We start from the raw sequence: 5026 nt of genomic DNA on the forward strand, positions 1-5026 counted from the left end.
CAGGGTTGCCTCGGGCGAAAACGGCTACACGCGTATGAGTGTGTGAGGAGATGGATTAGCCAACCCTTTCTACGGTTGCCTTGGGCCTCCTTTTATATATAAAGGGGTCACCACGGTGGCAAATCGGTCACTATGCACTGATTAGATAGCAAACAATGCTATCATACCCAACTTTGCAGGCTGATAGAGCGCATTAAATGCGCCACTCAACGTCACATCACAGCTCGCCCGGCAGGCCCTGCCGGACTGTTTTGCCAGCTTCGCTCCTGCTTGCTTAAAACGTTGCAAGACGGGTGTCGCTTGGAGGTATTTTCTGTAGGAAGCGGCTGCCATGTGGCAAATAGCAGCCACTTAGTCACTTTCGAGCTTGACACCGCACTGATTGACGACGTGCGTCGTGATGAGGTGGTGCGGTGGGGTCGCTCTGCCTCCGTAAGCCCCGGTGATACGTCTCCAACGTATCTATAATTTATGAAGTATTCATGCTATTATATTATCTGTTTTGGATGTTTATGGGCTTTATTATACACTTTTATATTATTTTTGGCACTAACCTATTAACTGGAGGCCCAGCCCAAATTGTTGTTTTCTTGCATATTTCAGTGTTTCGAAAAAAAGGAATATCAAACGGAGTCCAAACGGAACGAAACCTTCGGGAGAGTTATTTTTGGAACGGAAGCAATCCAGGAGACTTGGAGTAGACGCCAGGGAAGCTTCGAGGAAGCCACGAGGCAGGGAGGCGCGCCCTACCCCCCTGGGCGCACCCCCCACCCTCGTGGGCCCCTCGTGGCTCCCCTGACTGACTTCTTTCGCCTATATATGTCCATATACTCTAAAAACATCAGGGAACACAATAGATCGGGAGTTTCGCCGCCGCAAGCCTCTGTAGCCACCAAAAACCAATCGAGACCCTGTTCCGGCACCCTGCCGGAGGGGGGAACCCTCACCGGTGGCCATCTTCATCATCCCGGTGATCTCCATGACGAGGATGGAGTAGTTCACCCTCGGGGCTGAGGGTATGTACCAGTAGCTATGTGTTTGATCTCTCTCTCTCTCGTGTTCTTGAGGTGGTACGATCTTGATGTATCGCGAGCTTTGCTATTATAGTTGGATCTTATGATGTTTCTCCCCCTCTACTCTCTTGTAATGGATTGAGTTTTTCCTTTGAAGTCATCTTATCAGATTGAGTCTTTAAGTATTTGAGAACACTTGATGTATGTCTTGCATGTGTTTATCAGTGGTGACAATGGGATATCACGTGATCCACTTGATGTATGTTTTGGTGATCAACTTGCGGGTTCCGCTCGTGAACTTATGCATAGGGGTTGGCACACGTTTTCGTCTTGACTCTCCGGTAGAAACTTTGGGGCACTCTTGGAAGTTCTACGTGTTGGCTGAATAGATGAATCTGAGATTGTTTGATGCATATCGTATAATCATACCCACGGATACTTGAGGTGACATTGGAGTATCTAGGTGACATTAGGGTTTTGATTGATTTGTGTCTTAAGGTGTTATTCTAGTACGAACTCTATGATAGATTGATCCGAAAGAATAACTTTGAGGTGGTTTCGTACCCTACAATAATCTCTTTGTTTGTTCTCCGCTATTAGTGACTTTGGAGTGACTCTTTGTTGCATGTTGAGGGATAGTTATGGGATCCAGTTATGTTATTATTGTTGAGAGAACTTGCACTAGTGAAAGTATGAACCCTATGCCTTGTTTCCTAGCATTGCAATACCGTTTACGCTCACTTTTATCATTAGTTACCTTGCTATTTTTATATTTTCAGATTACAAATACCTATATCTACCATCCATATTGCACTTGTATCACCAGCTCTTCGCTGAACTAGTGCACCTATACAACTTACCATTGTATTGGGTGTGTTGGGGACACAAGAGACTTTTTGTTATTTGGTTGGAGGGTTGCTTGAGAGAGACCATCTTCATCCTACCCTCCCACGGATTGATAAACCTTAGGTCATCCACTTGAGGGAAATTTTCTACTATCCTACAAACCTCTACACTTGGAGGCCCAACAACGTCTACAAGAAGAAGGTTGTGTAGTAGACATCAAGCTCTTTTCTGGCGCCGTTTCCAGGGAGGTGAGTGCTTGAAGGTATATCTTTAGATCTTGCAATCGAAACTTTTAGTTTCTTGTCTTATCACTAGTTTAGTTTATAATAGAAAACTACAAAAAATGGAATTGAGGGCACCTCATATGCTTCATCTTTTTAATATCTTTCATGAAAATAAGGATTCCGATAATTGTGCTCAATTGCTAGAAGAAGAATGCATTAGAATGTTTGGCACTAAATCTTTGAATTATGAGCATGATTGCAATTTTGTTCGTATGAATTTCTTTGAATACCCATGATGCTAATGATATGCAAAGCCACAAGCTTGGGGAAGCTATGTTTGATGAAGATGATATTTTTTGCCCCCCAAGCTTTGATGAGCAAATTTACTATGATGAAAGCATGCCTCCTATCTATGATGATTATTGTGATGACGCGTATGCTTTAAAGAATAATGATAACCAGGAAACTTGGCATCTTGATCTTAATTTTCAATCACATGATAGTTATTTTGTTGAGTTTGCTCCCACTATTATTCATGAGAAGAAATTTGCTTATGTGCAGAGTAATAATTTTTCTACGCTTGTAGATCTTGAAAAGAATGCTTTAGGTACTGGTTATATTGTTGAATTCATTCATGATGCTACTGAAAATTATTATTAGGGAGGAATATATGCTTGTAGGAATTGCAATAATATCAAGTTTCCTCTCTATGTGCTTAAAGTTTTGAAGTTATGCTTGTTTTGCCTTCCTATGCTAGTTGATTATTGTTCCCATAAATTGTTTGATCACAAAATCCCTATGCATAGGAATTGGGTTAGACTTAAATATGCTAGTCATATTCTTCATGATGCTCTCTTTATGTTTCAATTCTTATCTTTTATGTGAGCATCATTGAAATCGTCATGCCTAGCTAGGGGCGTTAAACGATAGCGCTTGTTGGGAGGCAACCCAATTTTATTTTTGTTCCTTGCTTTTTGCTCCTGTTTAGTAATAAATAATTCATCTAGCCTCTGGTTAGATGTGTTTTCATATTTTAATTAGTGTTTGTGCCAAGTAGAACCTTTGGGAAGACTTGGGTGAAGTCTTTATGATCATGCTGTAAAAAAACAGAAACTTTAGCGCTCACGGGATTAGCTGCCATTTTTTTACTGGAGAATGCTTTTAGGTTGATTCTTTTTGCCGATGATTAATAGAAAAATTCCTCACGTCCACCAATTTATTTTAGAATTTTTGGAGTTCCAGAAGTATACGTTTGATATAGATTACTACAGACTGTTCTGTTTTTGACAAATTCTGTTTTCTATGTGTTGTTTGCTTATTTTGATGAATCTATGAGTAGTATCGGACGGTATGAACCATAGCGAAGTTGGAATATAGTAGATATAACACCAATATGAATTTAAAATGAGTTCACAACAATACCTAAGTGGTGGTTTTATTTTCTTATACTAACGGAGCTTACGAGTTTTCTGTTAAGCTTTGTGTTGTGAAGTTTTCAAGTTTGGGTAAAGATTTGATGGACTATGGAATAAGGAGTGGAAAGAGCCTAAGATTGGGGATGCCCAAGGCACCCCAAGTTAATATTCAAGGACAACCAAGAGCCTAAGCTTGGGGATGCCCCGGAAGGCATCCCCTCTTTCGTTATCGTTCATCGGTAACTTTACTTGGAGCTATATTTTTATTCACCACATGATATGTGTTTTGCTTGGAGAGTCATTTTATTTTATTTAGTTTTGCTTGCTGTTATTTAGAACAATGTTTTGCTTCTTTTATTTCAATAAAAGTGGCATTGATAGCCTTTACTATGCCTATTTTACAAGTCTTCTTGTTGCTGTTTGAAAACAGAAAGTTTACCTCTGTTGCAAAAATTCCCTAGAAAAGTCAGTATGTGATAAAATGTTGAAAACTTTTTCATAATAAGCTCTAATAAATTTACTACACTGGGAATTTTCTTTCATAATTTTTGGAGCTAAGGAGGTATGGATCTTGCTGCATTCTTTACAGACTGTCCTGTTTAGGCAGATTGATGTTATGTTTGCATTGTTTGCATATGTTTGCTTCTTTAATAATTCTATTTGAGGATAGGACTATTCAATATGCAGAGGCATTTAGTATGCAATGTTGAATAATAATTTTAGTGATTTGCTACAGTATAGTATGATTTATACTAACTTATCTCACGAGTCCTTGTTGAGTTTTGTGTGGATGAAGCTTTTGAGATTTTGGAAGACCGTGATATGAGAGGAATTAAGGAGACAGAAAAGCTCAAGCTTGGGGATGCCCAAGGCATCCCAAGATAATATTTCAAGAAGTCTCGAGCGTCTAATCTTGGGGATGCCCCGGTTGGCATCCCACCTTTCTTCTTCGACAACTATCGGTTAGTATCGGTTGATCCTAAGTTTTTGCTTCTTCACATGATGTTTGCTATTCTTAGAATGTCATTTTATTTTGTTTTGCTTGCTGTTTGAATAAAATATCAAGATCTGAAATTATTAAATGGGAGATTCTTCACATAGCTAAATAATTATGTAACTACTCATTGATCTTCACTTATATCTTTTTGGAGTAGTTTGTCATTTACTCGTGTGCTTCACTTATATCCTATGAGTAAATAGTTGAATGATTTGAATATCATAAATCTGAAATTATGTATGTTTCATATGCTTATCCCATGGGGAGTAATGACCTCACATATAAGAAGTAGAGGTGGTAAATTTATTGAAGGTTAGCAAACATTGTATTGGTCACTTGAACAATTCATGAAAGAATATTGAGGGAAGAGAGATTTCACATATAAATATACTATCTTGGACATCTTTTGTAATTGTGAGCACTCATTAAATATGACATGTTAAAAGGTTGATGTTGGACAAGGAAAACAACGTAATGGGTTATGTTTTCTTATATCTGAAATAAAGTATATTGTCATGGATCATCCAACAT

The sequence above is a fragment of the Aegilops tauschii genome, chromosome 2 (assembly GCF_002575655.3).
Source record: "Aegilops tauschii subsp. strangulata cultivar AL8/78 chromosome 2, Aet v6.0, whole genome shotgun sequence".
Lineage (NCBI taxonomy): Eukaryota > Viridiplantae > Streptophyta > Magnoliopsida > Poales > Poaceae > Aegilops > Aegilops tauschii.